The sequence below is a fragment of the Oncorhynchus mykiss genome, chromosome 5 (genome assembly GCF_013265735.2).
Source record: "Oncorhynchus mykiss isolate Arlee chromosome 5, USDA_OmykA_1.1, whole genome shotgun sequence".
Classification (NCBI taxonomy): domain Eukaryota; kingdom Metazoa; phylum Chordata; class Actinopteri; order Salmoniformes; family Salmonidae; genus Oncorhynchus; species Oncorhynchus mykiss.
In genome coordinates, this window is record NC_048569.1 from 71,308,747 (window position 1) to 71,326,591 (window position 17,845).

The following is a 17,845-nucleotide window of genomic DNA, read 5'->3' on the forward strand; positions in this document are numbered from 1 at the left end:
CCCCAGTCAGTTTCCATCTCCATCATCAAAGGGCTGGAGGGGAAATCCAACCAGAACAGATCACAAAAAACTTGAGATAAAACTCTTCAAACAGTCCATGTTCAGATTAAAAAGGTCATAAGTGATGACGTTTCTGGCGTTTTGCCCTATAGTTGTCAGTGGAGTCATTTTATAATGGGAAGATGTTGGTGTCGGTGGTATTTGAAACTAATCGAAACCCCGTGTTCAGCAGGGTGTGGGAACCATGTCTTTGTAATGGAAAGGGAGAGCACTGATTTTCATATATGACAGACGCCCTGTTAAGAACTCTTTTTATTTTTTAAAATATGTTTTATATATATTGACTTTCAATGTTAGCAATTGGAGTGAGAGTTTACTAAAGCAATGCAAAATGGATGAAATTACAGAATTAAAAGTTACAGAAATGAGAAGGAGTAGGGCAACCAACAGGTAGGCAACCAACAGGTAGGCAACCAACAGGTAGGCTGTTGTTTTGGAACACATTGAAAGTCAATATATATAAAAAATATTTTAAAAAATAAAAAGAGTTCTTAACAGTTGGTTGGCTCTGTGTGGATTCTGAAACTCAGTCTGTCAATGTTCAATACAGAGACCCTAACGGTATGTACCCTGGACCTGATCGAGGCTGGGATGAAGACCGTTGCCACCCCTTTATGCTAGGCCCTGGTCTACATGATGAACAACCCAGAGATACAGGGGGAGTCGACTCTTCCACAGCACCCACGTGATTGATTGGTTGATTATTTGATTGATCTATTGATCAATTGATTGATCCCTTCACCTTTTCCCTCCAGGGAAGGTCCAGGCTGAGATAAACAGAGTGATAGGCATGTCTGACAGACCCAACATGTCCTACACTGACACTGTCATCCATGAGACACAGAGGATGGGCAACATTGTGCCGCTGAGTTTCCCCAAGATGGCTAGCAAAGACGCAACACTGGGGGGATACTTCGTACCCAAGGTGATAGACATCACCTACAGCATTGACAACAGTCCCTCCATGTATCAAGTGAATGATACTTGTTATCCCTAAACTTTTGTGACATTCAGCGCTCAAGGCTAACATTAGCACAAACCTAACAATAGCTACCAAAAGCCATGGATGATTTATACAGTTAGTCATAATGTGGCAACTTTGCCATGTGGCTGCTGCATTGCAGTCTCAACGTCAACAGTGAAGAGGCGTCTCCGGGATGCTGGCCTTCTAGGCAGAGTTCCTCTGTCTAGTGTTTGTGTTCTTTTGCCCATCTTAATATTTAATTTTTATTGGCCAGTCTGAGATAAGTTTTTTTCTTTGCAACTCTGCCTAGCAGGCCAGCATCCCGGAGTCGCCTCTTCACTGTTGATGTTGAGACTAGTGTTTTGCAGGGACTATTTAATGAAGCTGCCAGTTGAGGACTTGTGAGGCATCTGTTTCTCAAACTGGACACTCTAATGCACTTGTCCTCTTGCTCAGTTCTATTCTGGTTAAAGCCCGTTTGCGCTGTTCTAAGAAGGGAGTAGTACACAGCATTGTACAAGATCTTCAGTTTCTTGGCAATTTCTCCCATGGAATAGCCTTCATTTCTCAGAACAAGAATAGACTGACAGGTTTCAGAAGAAAGTTATTTGTTTCTGGCCATTTTGAGCCTGTAATCGAACCCACAAATGCTGATGCTCCAGATACTCAACTAGTCTAAAGAAGGACAGTTTTATTGAATCTTTAATCAGAACAACAGTTTTCAGCTGTGCTAACATAATTGCAAAAGGGTTTTCTAATGATCAATTAGCCTTTTAAAATGATAAACTTGGATTAGCTAACACAATGTGCCATTGGAACACAGGAGTCATGGTTGCTGATAATGGGCCTTGGCGCGCCTATGTAGATATTCCATAAAAAATCTGCCATTTCCAGCTACAATAGTAATTCACAACATTAACAATGTCTACACTGTTTTACTGATCAATTTGATGTTATTTTAATGGACAAAAAATGTGCTTTTCTTTCAAAAACAAGGATATTTCTAAGTGACCCCAAACATTTGAATGGTAGTGTATACAGCAACACCTCCTCCATAAGCATGTTTGTCTCTTCTGTAGATGTTATAACCTTGTATTGCCACTGCTGTATCATCAAATTAATTATCTGAGTCTCAGAAATTGCTAATATATGAAGGTTATCTGTTGGTAGCAAGTTATTGATTTCATGAACTTTATTTCTAAGGCTATATATATATTAATATGGGCTGTTTTCCGCCCTTTCATGGGTAGCTTATCAAATATAGACATAAAATGGAAAGGGTGCATCCAAGTGTCCTTTCAACCTCTCCAAATTGTCAGAATGGGGTAATTCCACTGCTATTACACATTGAATAAGCCTAAATGGTATTGGTCCCACATTAAGAAGAACTATTTGCAAGAAATATTTGGAAAACAGATATAAATTATAAATGTAAATGGGCTTGACTCTTGCGAGAGGATCATACCCTGCAGTCCTCTTCTTATTGTCATTCTCCTCCTCCTCACTCTTTTGTGGGTCACTCATGTGAAGAGTACAGTTGATGGCCAAGAAACAGTTTTCACTAGTCAACTAGTCTTGATACCTTCGCCAGTGGTGTATTTTCTAATAATAATGTGTTATTTTTTTGTTTTTGCTCAACCAGTGGATGAGCATGTGTCCACCCAGGCCCACCCATGCCTACCCCTCTGCCTCCCAATTGAAAACTAATTTGAAATATTGGACACAGGAAATAGTTACATAGGCCTATACTGGGTGTAAACTATACAGTTGAAGTTGGAGGTTTACTTACATACACTTAGGTTGGAGTCATTAAAACTAGTTTTTCAATGACTCCACAAATTTCTTGTTAACAAACTATAGTTTTGACAAGTCGGTTAGGACATCTACTTTGTGCATGACACAAGTACGTTTTCCAACAATTGTTTACATACAGATTATTTCACATTATTTCACAGATTATCACAATTCCAGTGGGTCAGAAATGTACATACACTAAGTTGACTGCTGCCTTTAAACAGCTTGGAAAATTCCAGAAAAGGATGTCATGGCTTTAGAAGCTTCTGATAGGCTAATTGACATTCTTTGAGTCAAGGTGGTCTACCTGTGGATGTATTTCAAGGCCTACCTTCAAACTCAGTGCCTCTTGCTTGACACATCATGGGAAAATCAAAAGTTATCAGCCAAGACCTCAGAAGAAAAAGTGTAGACCTCCACAGGTCTGATTCATCTTTGGGAGCAATTTCCAAATTCCTGAAGGTAGCATGTTCATCTGTACAAACAATAGTACGCAACTATAAACACCATGGGACAACGCAGCCGTCATACCGCTCAGGAAGGAGACGCGTTCTGTCTCCTAGAGATGAACGTACTTTGGTGCGAAAAGTGCAAATCAATCCCAGAACAACAGCAAAGGACCTTGTGAAGATGCTGGAGGAAACAGGTACAAAAGTATCTATATCCACAGTAAAACAAGTCCTATATCGACATAACCTGAAAGGCAGCTCAGCTAGGAAGAAGACCCTGCTCCAAAACTGCCATAAAAAAAGCCAGACTACGGTTTGCAACTGCACATGGGGACAAAGATCGTACTTTTTGGAGAAATGTCCTCTGGTCTGATGAAACAAAAATAGAACTGTTTGGCCATAATGACCATTGTTATGTTTGGAGGAAAAAGGGGAGGCTTGCAAGCCAAAGAACACCATCCCAACCGTGAAGCACGGGGATGGCAGCATCATGTTGTGGGGGTGCTTTGCTACAGGAAGGACTGGTGCACTTCACAAAATAGATGGCATCATGAGGAGAGAAAATTATGTGGATATATTGAAGCAACATCTCAAGGCATCAAAGTTAAATCTTGGTCGCAAATGGGTCTTCCAAATGGACAATGACCCCAAGCATACTTCCAAAGTTGTGGCAAAATGGCTTAAGGACAACAAAGTCAAGGTATTGGAGTGGCCATCACAAAGCCCTGACCTCAATCCTATAGAACATTTGTGGGCAGAACTGAAAAGTGTGTGCGAGCAAGGAGGCCTACAAACCTGACTCAGTTACACCAGTTCTGTCAGGAGGAATGGGCCAAAATTCACCCAACCTATTGTGGCGAACTTGTGGAAGGCTAGCCGAAACGCTTGACCCAAGCTAAACAATTTAAAGGCCATGCTACCAAATACTAATTGAGTGTATGTAAACTTCTGACCCACTGGGAATGTGATGAAAGAAACAAAAGCTGAAATAAATAATTCTCTCTACTATTATTCTGACATTTCACATTCTTAAAATAAAGTGGTGATCCTAATGACCTAAGACAGGGAATTTTTACAACGATTAAATGTCAGGAATTGTGAAAAACTGAGTTTAAATGTATTTGGCTAAGGTGTATGTAAACTTCCAACTTCAACTGTACATAGTCCAAAACACAAAAAAGCAGACCACAACTATATAACAAAACAACATTACTGTAATGTAAAAGCAATTTACTAGCCTATACAATGAAAACAGTGGTCACCTACCTTTAGAGGTCAAAACAGGTCACCTACCTTTAGAGGTCAAAACAGGTCACCTACCTTTAGAGACAAAGTAACAATGACCATAAGAATTTATTTAATAACGCCTCTCCACAGAATATGTCCAACTTTTACCAGCTAACTAATGTGAAATATATACAATATGTAACTACTTTGGAATGATACACTGGTTATAGGCTACACAGGTCAGGACACCACTATACTGTAAATACAAAACAAAAAGAAGCAGACCACAACTATATAAAACAATACCAAATACATATTGTAAACTACAGAAAGATATACAAAATAATTTATTTACACATCTAAAACAGAATCCAATCCTTCTAGAAAAAACAATTATCTGCCCGAGTCATCTTGCTCCAGATCACTCCCAGCATCTGTGTCTGACTCATTAAGAATTTCCTCCAAAGCCTCTTTCTCAGTATTCATAAAAAAATCTGAATAAATATATTTTTAAAGTAAAAATCATTTTTTCACAAAAGTAGTGCACTGGGCCTAATAGTCCTGTATTAGCGGACCTATAGAGCCGTCTGCAGCGTGGGAAAAAAGTTTTTTTCTTCCCGTGGACAAGCCTACTCCCCCAAATTACCTCATTTATGTCTGTATACCTGGTTTTTCATTTTCATTTTTCGTTCAAAATACTATGATGGCTCTGTGCGTTCTGAGTGCCTCCTTTCACAATGCCAGTGTGGTGAGATATTCCATTGGAATACAGCAATACGAGCACTATACTGTATATACAAAAGTATGGGTATGTGGACACCCCTTAAAATTTGTGGTTTTGGCTATTCAGCTACACCCATTGCTGACAGGTGTATAAAATCGAGCACACAGCCATGCAATCAGCCTAGAAAAACACTGGCAGTAGAATGGCCTTAGAGCTCAGTGACTTCCATTGTGGCACTGTCATAAGATGCCACCTTTCCCACAAGTCAGTTCATCAAATTTCTGCCCTGCTAGAGCTGCCCCGGTCAACTGTAAGTGCTGTTATTGTGAAGTGGAAACATCTAGGAGCAACAACATCTGGACACACAAGTTCACTGAACGGGACCTCTGAGTGCTGAAGGGCATAGCGCTTAAAAATAGTCTGCCGAATTCCAAACTACCTCTGGAAGCAACTTCAGCACAATAACTGTTTGCTGGGAGCTTAATGAAATACATTTTTATGGTCGAGCAGCTGCACACAAGCCTAAGATCACCATGCACAATGCCAAGCGTCGGCTGGAGTGGTGTAAACCTAGCCGCCATTGGACTCTGGAGCAGTGGAAACATGCTCTAGAGTGATGAATCATGCTTCACCATCTGTCAGGAGGAGGAATAATGGTCTGGGGCTGTTTTTTATGTTTCGAGCTAGGGCCCTTAGTTCACGTGAAGGGAAATCTTAATGCTACAGCATACAATAACATTCTAGATGACTCTGTGCCTTGTGCACAAAGCGAGAAAATACTCTAATTTTACACAATGGGTACACCGTGGTTCTGCGTAACCTAGTTATGCAAATACATTTGAGACCAGTTTATTGCAGTTAATTACGTCTTTCACTTAATAAGTTAAATATCTTTGAGTAGTTAACAGGGAAACAATGAGTCCCAGACAGTTCGCAATAGAACATACCAGAGGGGGGCGTCATTTACGAGGCTGCCTAATTTATTGGGATCATCTTTCTACTTTTAAACTCGGACAAAACAGAGATGCTTGTTCTAGGTCCCAAGAAACAAAGAGATCTTCTGTTGAATCTGACAATTAATCTTGATGGTTGTAGAGTCGTCTCAAATAAAACTGTGAAGGACCTCGGCGTTACTCTGGACCCTGATCTCTCTTTTGACGAACATATCAAGATTGTTTCAGGGACAGCTTTTTTTCTATCTGCGTAACATTGCAATGGTCAGAAATGTTCTGTCCAAAATTGATGCAGAAAAATTAATCCATGCTTTTGTTACTTCTAGGTTAGACTACCGCAATGCTCTACTTTCCGGCTACCCGGATAAAGCACTAAATAAACTTCAGTTAGTGCTAAATACGGCTGCTAGAATCCTGACTAGAACCAAATAATTTGATCATATTACTCCAGTGCTAGCCTCCCTACACTGGCTTCCTGTTAAGGCAAGGGCTGATTTCAAGGTTTTACTGCTAACCTACAAAGCATTACATGAGCTTGCTCCTACCTATCTTTACGATTTGGTCCTGCCGTACTCCTTATTGTCCCTAGAATTTGTAAGCAAACAGCTGGAGGCAGGGCTTTCTCCTATAGAGCTCCATTTTTATGGAATGGTCTGCCTACCCATGTGAGAGACGCAGACTCGGTCTCAACCTTTAAGTCTTTATTGAAGACTCATCTCTTCAGTAGGTCCTATGATTGAGTGTAGTCTGGCCCAGGAGTGTGAAGGTGAACGGAAAGGTACTGGAGCACCGAACCGCCCTTGCTGTCTCTGCCTAGCCAGTTCCCCTCTCTCCCCTGGGATTCTCTGCTTCTAACCCTATTACAGGGGCCAAGTCACTGGCTTACTGGTGCTCTTCCATGCCGTCCCTAGGAGGGGTGCGTCACTTGAGTGGGTTGAGTCACTGACGTGGTCTTCCTGTCTGGGTTGGCGCCCCCCTTGGGATGTTCTGTGGCGGAGATCTTTGTGGGAAATACTCGGTCTTGTCTCAGGATGGTAAGTTGGTGGTTGAAGATATCCCTCTGTGCTTTGGCAAAGTGGGTGGGGTTATATCCTGCCTGTTTGGCCCTGTCCGGGGGTATCATCGGATGGGGCCACAGTGTCTCCTGACCCCTCCTGTCTCAGCCTCCAGTATTTATGCTGCAGTAGTTTATGTGTCGGGGGGCTAGTCAGTCTGTTATATCTGGAGTATTTCTCCAGTGTCCTGTGTGAATTTAAGTATGCTCTCTCTAATTATCTTTCTCTCTCTCGGGGGACCTGAGTCCTAGGACCATGCCTCAGGACTACTTGGCATGATGACTCCTTGCTGTCCCCAGTCCACCTGGCCGTGCTGCTGCTCCAGTTTCAACTGTTCTGCCTGCGGCTATGGAACCCTGACCTGTTCACCGGACGTGCTACCTGTCCCAGACCTGCTGTTTTCAACTCTCTAGAGACAGCAGGAGCGGTAGAGATACTCTCAATGATCGGCTATGAAAAGTCAACTGACATTTACTCCTGAGGTGCTGACCTTTTGCATCCTCGACAACTACTGTGATTATTATTATTTGACCGTGCTGGTCATTTATGAACATTTGAACATCTTGGCCATGTTCTGTTATAATCTCCACCCAGCACAGCCAGAAGAGGACTGGCCACCCCTCATAGCCTGGTTCCTCTCTAGTTTTCTTCCTAGGTTTTGGCCTTTCTAGGGAGTTTTTCCTAGCCATCTACTCACAATACTCCATAATGACAAAGCAAAAACAGGTTTTTAGGTGTTTTAAAATGTTTTAATAAAACACCGAAATATCACATTTACATAAGTATTCAAACCCTTTACTCAGCACTTTGTTGAAGCACCTTTGGCAGGGATTACAGTCTCGAGTCTTCTTGGGTATGGCACCACAAGCCTGGCACACCTGTATTTTGCGAGTTTCTCCCATTCTTCTCTGCAGATCCTCTCTAGCTCTGTCAGGTTGAATGGGGAGCGTCGCTGCAAAGCTATTTTCAGGTCTCTCCAGAGATGTTCAATCAGGTTCAAGTCTGGGCTCTAGCTGGGCCACTTGAGGACATTCAGAGACTTGTCCCAAAGCCACTCCTGCGTTGTCTTGGATGTGTGCTTAGTCATTGTCCTGTTGGAAGTTGAACCTTCGCCCCAGTCTGAGGTCCTGACTGCTCTGATGCAGGTTTTCATCAAGGATCTCTCTGTACTTTGCTCCGTTCATCTTTCCCTAGATCCTAACTAGTTGCCCAGTTCCTGCCGCTGAAAAATATCCCCACAGCATGAAGCTGCCACCACCATGCTTCACCGTAGAGATGTGCCAGGTTTCCTCCAGACGTGACGATTGACATTCAAACCAGAGAATCTTGTTTCTCATGGACTGAGAGTCCTTTAGGTGCCTTTTGGCAACTCCAAGCGGGCTGTCATGTGCCTTTTACTGAGGAGGGGCTTCAGTCTGGCCACCATAAAGACTTGATTGGTGGAGTGCTGCAGAGATGGTTGTCCTTCTGGAAGGTTCTCCCATCTCCACAGAGGAACCATCGGGTTCTTGGTCACCTTCCCGACCAAGGCCCTTCTCCCCTTATTGCTCAGTTTCGCAGAGCTGCCAGCTCTAGGAAGAGTGTTGGTGGTCCCAAACTTCTTCCATTTAATAATGATTGAGGCCACTGTCTTCTTGGGGACATACAATGCTGCAGAAATGTTTTGGTACCCTTCCCCAGATCTGTGCCTCGACACAATCCTGTCTCAGACAATTCCTTTGACCTCATGGCTTGGTTTTTGATCTGACATGCACTGCCAACTGTGGGACCTTATATAGACAGGTGTGTGCCTTTTCAAATCATGTCCAGTCAATTGAATTTACCACAGGTGGACTCCAATTAAGTCAGGATGCACATGAGCTCCATTTCAAGTCTCATAGCAAAGGGTCTGAATACTTATGTAAATAAGGTATTTCTGTTTCATTTTGAATACATTTGCAAACATTTCTAAAAATATGTTCTCACTTTGTCATTCTGGCGTATTGTGAATAGATTATCATTTTTATTTATTTAATCCATTTTAGAATAAGGCATAACAAAATGTTGAAAAAGTCAAGGGGTCTGAATACTTTCCGAACACACTGTACATTGAGCTCGTTGACAAAACAGACCATGGGATGCCTTTTCACACGAAAGTCAGCGACGGGTCTGTGGAAACTATGCGATTATATTGGAGACAGGTTTATAGCACTGAATGTCATCTATTAACTTAATTATTTGGATTTTCTTGTGATCACAACAAATCTACTTATTTTTCTCAAATATAGATATAATGAAAGTAGGTTTTCTTTGAAAAGATGGGCCTTTCTGAGAATAGAACATTCAGTTTTCTGCCTGAGTGTGGCACTGTTTACTACAATTACTGGATTACCTTGTGACCAGTGCACCCGTGGTGGCGGTGGTGTTATGGTATGGGAAGGCAGATGCCACGGACAATGAACACGATTGCATTTTATTGATGACAATTTAAATGCACTGAGATACCGTGCTGAGATCCTGAGGCCCATTGTCGTGCCATTCATCCACCGCCATCACCTCATGTTTCAGTATGATAATGCACGGCCCCATGTTGCAAGAGTCTGTACACAGTTCCTGAAAGCTGAAAATGTCCCAGTTCTTCCATGACCTGCATACTCACCATGATGTCACCCATTGAGCATGTTTTAGATGCTCTGGATCGACATGTAAGACAGTGTGTTCCAGTTTCCACCAATAGCCAGCCACTTCCCACAGCCATTTAATTGGAGCGGGACAACTATCTACAGGCCACAATCAACAGCCTGATCAACTCTATGCAAAAGAAATGTGTAGCACTGCATGACGGTGGCATCTGTGACCAACAGATGCATATCTGTATTCACAGTCATGTGAAATCCATAAATTAGGGCCCAAATTATTTATTTCAATTGACTGATGTCCTTCTATGAACTGTAACTCAGTAAAATCTTAGAAATTGTTGCATGTTGCGTTTATATTTTGATTCAGTGTAGTTTGTAAGATAGCCTTAACTTTAGGCTATTTATTGTATTACAAAAATAATATTGAATTGTGTTTGGTCGACAACGCAACCAAATATCAACATTTAAAGGATATCTAATGCTTGAATTGTTTCATCTGAGCTACTGGCTTAATCCTATTCTTGAACTTTTATTTTTGGTTTAGTTGGAGACGTGAATCCAATATATAATTTGTTAACTTGTCGACAAGTTAATAGGCTATTTGTTGTATTGCAAAAGTGATATTGAACTTTATTTAAAGTGCATTTCAAGTTTGATTTGATTCAATTTAGTCCTGTTCTTAGATTTTTGGTTGTAGACAAACTGGATATTTAATTGTGTTTGATTGTCAACGCAACCAAATATCAACATTTGAAGGAGAGATCTTTTGTGCTACTGACTTAGTATGCCTTTATTTCTTTTTCATCTACAATTGAATAATTGACATGTTGGATTCACGTCTTCATCTCAACCAAGAATCAAACTTGAAAAAAATATGACTAAATCAAATGAAACTTTATGTAAAGTACATTTGTAGTTTGATTTGATTCTTTAACTTAGATTTCAATTATTAATTTGTATCGGAACTAGAATTAAAGCCAGACCAAGTCAGTGGTATAGATGGAACAATCCAAGCAGAAGATACATCTCCTCCAAATGTTGATATTTGGTTGCGTTGACAACCAAACACAATTCGATATCCAGTTTGTCTACAAAGTAATAATTATTATTTTGGAATCACGTCTCCATCTCAACCAAGAATCTAAGAATAGGACTAAATCTAATCTAATCAATCTTTAAGTGCCTTTTAAATAAAGTTTGATTTGATTTAGTCCTATTCTTTAACTTAGATTTTTGCTTGTGATTGGAGTGAATCCAACATATGAATGATTAACTTGAAGATTACATTTGAAATCAACCAAAGCTTGAAACCCTAGGCAATTTGTTTTGTATGTTTTTAGTTGAACCCTAGATTGAATTGAAACAAAAGCTGTTGATGACTTTGCAAATGCTTTATACTGTAGGCCTAAATAGTAAAATTTACCCCTCGATAGCAACAGTGACTATACTTAGTTATTAAGAGATCGCTCAATAATCATTCTCACAATAGCACATTGGTAGTAGTCAGTGATTCTAATCAGATCTGGGCTTGGTTAAAACCCTGGATGGGAGACCATAATAATAGCTGTAGATAAATCAACTCTCCAGTAGGAGGTGCTGCATAGCCTATTGTTTTATTCTTCCTACAGGATGAGATGGAGAGAAGTAGGAAGAAGAGAGCAAAAGGGGAACAAGGGGAGAGGAAGGAGACAGGTACAGAAGAGAGGGAAGAGGTGCAGAGGCACTGATCTATGTGTGATGTCACAAGACATTTACCAAACAGGTCAAACCCCTCCCTTTCTTTTCTCAGGTGGAGCCTTCTACCCTGCATCCATGTTCAACAATGCCGTGTCCAATATCATCTGCCAGATATTGTTTGGGAAGAGGTTTGACTACAGAGACCACAACTTCCAGATCCTGCTGAAGTACTTGAACGAGGCCATCTGGCTGGAGGGAACCATGTGGAGCTTGGTAGGAACTGACTGGAGGAGGAAATACACCTGGAGATGAATGACTCGATGACTACTTAACTGGGTTGGGCTTGATTCCATTTAAATTCAGTGTAATGACCCTGGTGGCAATAACCCTGATTACAACTCCCCCAAGGGATCTAGCTTTGACTGACAGACCATGGCATGTTCCCCCTGTGTACTGTAGCTGTACGACGTGTTCTCCACGCTGATGGAGCATCTCCTAGGTCCTCACAACACCATGTTCAGCTACTATATGGCCCTGGAGGAACTCATCAGGCAGGACATGAACACCAGCAACCCCAGAAACTACATTGACACCCTCCTCACTGAGATAGAGAATGTAAGCAGCTCGTCCACCCTCTTACTATGGAAAACTGTTTGGCTATGGTAGAATGGAGAGAAGATCTAGTGTGTGATCTAGATCTAGTGGCTGCAGTACAGCCACTACTGATGCTCACCTGAGGTCAATTGACTAATTGTGTTTGTGCTCTCTTAAGGACCAGACTGAAGGGGCAGAGGGGGGCAGAGTGAGGTTACGGCGAATTCCACAACACCATGATTCCCTGTTATTGTCACGTTCTGACCTTTATTTCCTTTGTTTTGTATTTATTTAGTATGGTCAGGGCGTGAGTTGGGTGGGCAGTCTATGTTTGTTTTTTCTATGATTTGGATATTTCTATGTTTCGGCCTAGCATGGTTCACAATCAGAGGCAGGTGTCATTAGTTGTCTCTGATTGAGAATCATACTTAGGTAGCCTGGGTTTCACTGTCTCTGTGTTTTGCACCAGATAGGGCTGTTTTTGGTTTTCCACGTTTATTGTTTTGTAGTGTTCGTGTTCATCTTTTTTTATTAAACATGAATCAATATAACCACGCTGCGTTTTGGTCCGCCTCTCCTTCACCTAAAGAAGACCGTTACAGAATCACCCACCACAACAGGACCAAGCGGCGTGGTAAACAGCAGCTGCAGCAAAAGCAGCAGCAGGAGAAGGAACAGAGGCAGCAGCAGCAGGAACAGCAACAGCGATGTCAGGATTTCGGGACATGGGAGCAGAATCTGGACTACACAACTTAGGAGGAGATAGACAGGTGGGCGGTCGACCCAGGGAGAGTGCCGGAGCCCGCCTGGGATTCGATGGAGCAGTGCGCAGAAGGTTACAGGAGAATGAGGTTAGCAAAGCGAACACGGCTGGCAAGGAAGCCCGAGAGGCAGCCCCAAAAATGTATTGGGGGGGGCACACAGGAAGTATGGCGAAGCCAGGTAGGAGACCTGAGCCAACTTCCTGTGCTTACCGGGGGGTGAGAGAGACCGGGCAGGCACCGTGTTATGCGGTGGAGCGCACGCTGTCCCCAGTGCGGGTGCACAGCCCGGTGCGGTACATTCCAGCTCCGCGTATCGGCCGGGCTAGAGTGGGCATCGAGCCAAGTGCCATGAAGCCGGCTCTACGCATCTGGTCTCCAGTGCATCTCCTTGGGCCGGCTTACATGGCACCAGCCTTGTGCACGGTGTCCCCGGTTCGCCTGCATAGCCCAGTGCGGGCTATTCCACCTCGCCGCACTGGCAGGGCGACCGGGACCTTTCAACCAGGTAAGGTTGGGCAGGCTCGGTGCTCCAGAGCTCCAGTGCGCCTGCACGGTCCGGTCTATCCGTCACCACCTCCACGCACCAGCCCTCCGGTGGCAGCCCCCCGCACCAGGCTGTCTCTCCGTCTCATCCTTACAGGTGCTCCCGCCTGTCCAGCGCTGCCGGGGCCTTCCTCCTCCCCAGCGCTGCCGGAATCTCCCGCCTCTCCGGCGCTGCTAGAGCCTTCCTCCTCTCCAGCGCAGCCGGAGTCTCCCGCCTGCTCGGCGCCGCCTGAGTCACCCGTCTGCCCGGCGCCGCCTGAGACGCCCGTCTGCCCGGCGCCGCCTGAGCCGCCAGTCTGCCCGGCGCCGCCAGTGCCGCCAGTCAGCCAGGGGCCGCCAGTGCCGCCAGTCAGCCAGGGGCCGCCAGTGCCGCCAGTCAGCCCAGAGGCGCCAGTGCCGCCAGTCAGCCCAGAGGCGCCAGTGCCGCCAGTCAGCCCAGAGGCGCCAGTGCCGCCAGTCAGCCCAGAGGCGCCAGTGCCGCCAGTCAGCCCAGAGGCGCCAGTGCCGCCAGTCAGCCCAGAGGCGCCAGTGCCGCCAGTCAGCCCAGAGGCGCCAGTGCCGCCCCTCAGCCCAGAGGCGCCAGTGCCGCCCCTCAGCCCAGAGGCGCCAGTGCCGCCCCTCAGCCCAGAGGCGCCAGTGCCGCCCCTCAGCCCAGAGGCGCCAGTGCCGCCCCTCAGCCCAGAGGCGCCAGTGCCGCCCCTCAGCCCAGAGGCGCCAGTGCCGCCCCTCAGCCCAGAGGCGCCAGTGCCGCCCCTCAGCCCAGAGGCGCCAGTGCCGCCCCTCAGCCCAGAGGCGCCAGAGCCGCCCCTCAGCCCAGAGGCGCCAGTGCCGCCAGTCAGCCCAGAGGCGCCAGTGCCGCCAGTCAGCCCAGAGGCGCCAGTGCCGCCAGTCAGCCCAGAGGCGCCAGTGCCGCCAGTCAGCCCAGAGGCGCCAGTGCCGCCAGTCAGCCCAGAGGCGCCAGTGCCGCCCGTCAGCCCAGAGGCGCCAGTGCCGCCCCTCAGCCCAGAGGCGCCAGTGCCGCCCCTCAGCCCAGAGGCGCCAGTGCCGCCCCTCAGCCCAGAGGCGCCAGTGCCGCCCCTCAGCCCAGAGGCGCCAGTGCCGCCCCTCAGCCCAGAGGCGCCAGTGCCGCCCCTCAGCCCAGAGGCGCCAGAGCCCCTCTGTCCCGAGCAGCTGCCCCTCTGTCCCGAGCAGCTGCCCCTCTGTCCCGAGCAGCTGCCCCTCTGTCCCGAGCAGCTGCCCCTCTGTCCCGAGCTGCCCCTCTGTCCAGCGGGGTCATTGAGAAGGGTTGCCATGATTAGAGAGCCACGGAGGCGGACAATGAGGCGGACTAAGACAATGGTGAAGTGGGGTCCGCGTCCCGCGCCAGAGCCACCACCGCGGACAGACGCCCACCCAGACCCTCCCCTATAGGTCAAGGTTTTTGGGGGGGGGGGGGGGTACTGTCACGTTCTGACCTTTATTTCCTTTGTTTTGTATTTATTTAGCATGGTCAGGGCGTGAGTTGGGTGGGCAGTCTATGTTTGTTTTTCTATGATTTGGGTATTTCTATGTTTCGGCCTAGTATGGTTCTCAATCAGAGGCAGGTGTCATTAGTTGTCTCTGATTGAGAATCATACTTAGGTAGCCTGGGTTTCACTGTGTGATTGTGGGTGATTGTTCCTGTCTCTGTGTTTTGCACCAGATAGGGCTGTTTTTGGTTTTCCACGTTTATTGTTTTGTAGTGTTCGTGTTTATCTTTTTTTATTAAACATGAATCAATATAACCACGCTGCGTTTTGGTCCGCCTCTCCTTCACCTAAAGAAGACCGTTACAGTTATATGTTGGATCAAGCTGTTAGTTTTGCGTTTAATACCAACTGATTGTTTTTGGGGGGGATAGCTATTACCCTGGTCTTTGTTTGTACTGCCCCGGGGGGGGGGGGGAGTTGAAAGAAAAACCCCGATACAGTTTCCTTCTTTTTGTTTAAGTCACGTCTCTGCGTCTTATTTTGTGCTGTCGCGCCTAGGATTTTGTCAGTGAATAGGTATGGCCTTTCACACAGCATACAGTCCTTTGAGATCAGTAGTGAAGGGACACAATAAATGGATGTCGGTAGACGCTGTTGGTGAATGTTCTTTGCATTGTACTGAATTTAGGCAAGGGCAGAGGATATTGTTTGTGTTGTTATCAGGGAACAGTGTTGATGCACGTTCTGACCTCGGTGCTGTTTGACAAGACGGAGAGGGAAACACCATACACCTTCAACCAAGGACACTTCCTGCACCAGGTCGTCAAGTTTGGCCAGAGGGAAGTGTTCTTGCCCTTCTCTGCAGGTAATCCTAACATAGCCAGAAACCTAGTCTGTACTGGTCCTAACCCTTCACAGGTAGGGGATTCCTATACAGTGTTGTCAGAGAATCAGTTGAAAACCCCAGCACATCACATCTCTGTGTGTCTGTCCAGGTTAACTTGTGTGGCTTGGGGAGGGTCTGGCCAGGATGGAGCTCTTCCTGTTTTTGATCAGTTCAATCCAGAAGTTCCGTTTCTCCACGTTGGAGGGGGTGGAGCTGAGTCTAGAGTGAAACGTGGGAACTATGATTTCGCCCCTCCCTTTCAAGATTGACTGTATGTCAAGGCTCATTAGAACGCTTAGATAGACGCCACGGCTTGTTAGAACCCCTTCCAGGTCTACGACACGGTTTGTTACAACCCCTTCCAGATCAACGCCACGGCTTGTTAGAACCCCTTCCAGATCAACGCCACGGTTTGTTACAACCCCTTCCAGATCTACGACACAGTTTGTTACAACCCCTTCCAGATCTACAACATGGTTTGTTAGAATCCCTTCCAGATCTACGCCACGGTTTGTTACAACCCCTTCCAGATCAACGCCACGGTTTGTTAGAACCCCTTCCAGATCTACGCCACGGTTTGTTAGAACCCCTTCCAGATCTACGCCACGGTTTGTTAGAACCCCTTCCAGATCTACGCCACGGTTTGTTAGAACCCCTTCCAGATCTATGCCATGGTTTGTTACAACCCCTTCCAGATCTATGCCATGGTTTGTTACAACCCCTTCCAGATCAACGCCACGGCTTGTTAGAACCCCTTCCAGATCTACGCCACGGTTTGTTAGAACCCCTTCCAGATCTATGCCATGGTTTGCTACAACCCCTTCCAGATCTACAACACAGTTTATTAGAACCCCTTCCAGATCTACGACACGGTTTGTTAGAACCCCTTCCAGATCTACGACATGGTTTGTTACAACCCCTTCCAGATCTACGACACGGTTTGTTACAACCCCTTCCAGATCTACGACACGGTTTGTTAGAACCCCTTCCAAATATACGACACGGTTTGTTAGAACCCCTTCCAGATCTATGCCATGGTTTGTTACAACCCCTTCCAGATCTACAACACAGTTTGCGAGAACCCCTTCCAGATCTATGCCATGGTTTGTTAGAACCCCTTCCAGATCTATGCCATGGTTTGTTAGAACCCTTTCCAGATCTATGCCATGGTTTGTTAGAACCCCTTCCAGATCTATGCCATGGTTTGTTACAACCCCTTCCAGATCTACAACACAGTTTGCGAGAACCCCTTCCAGATCTACGCCACGGTTTGTTAGAATCCCTTCCAGATCTACGCCACGGTTTGTTAGAACCCCTTCCACATCTACGCCACGGTTTGTTAGAACCCCTTCCAGATCTACGACATGGTTTGTTAGAACCCCTTCCAGATCTACGACACGGTTTGTTACAACCCCTTCCAGATCTATGACACGGTTTGTTAGAACCCCTTCCAAATCCACGCCACGGTTTGTTACAACCCCTTCCAGATCTACGACACGGTTTGTTAGAACCCCTTCCAGATCTACGACACGGTTTGTTAGAACCTCTTCCAGATCTACGACACGGTTTGTTAGAACCCCTTCCAGATCTACGACACGGATTGTTACAACCCCTTCCAGATTTACGACACGGTTTGTTAGAACCCCTTCCAGATCTACGCCACGGTTTGTTACAACCCCTTCCAGATCTACGACACGGTTTGTTAGAACCCCTTCCAGATCTACGACACGGTTTGTTACAACCCCTTCCAGATCTACAACGCGGTTTGTTAGAACCCCTTCCAGATCTACGACACGGTTTGTTAGAACCCCTTCCAGATCTACGACACGGTTTGTTAGAACCCCTTCCAGATCTACGACACGGTTTGTTACAACCCCTTCCAGATCTATGCCATGGTTTGTTACAACCCCTTCCAGATCTACAACACGGTTTGTTAGAACCTCTTCCAGATTTACGACACGGTTTGTTACAACCCCTTCCAGATCTACGACACGGTTTGTTACAACCCCTTCCAGATCTACGACACGGTTTGTTAGAACCCCTTCCAGATCTACGTCACGGTTTGTTACAACCCCTTCCAGATCTACAA

At 45.7% G+C, this 17,845-nt stretch overlaps 1 pseudogene; it reads left to right on the plus strand.

The window, feature by feature from the left end:
• The first annotated feature begins 597 nt into the window (after nt 1-597).
• On the plus strand, nt 598-15,984 carry LOC110522992 (annotated as a pseudogene).
• Nucleotides 15,985-17,845: the final 1,861 nt, after the last annotated feature.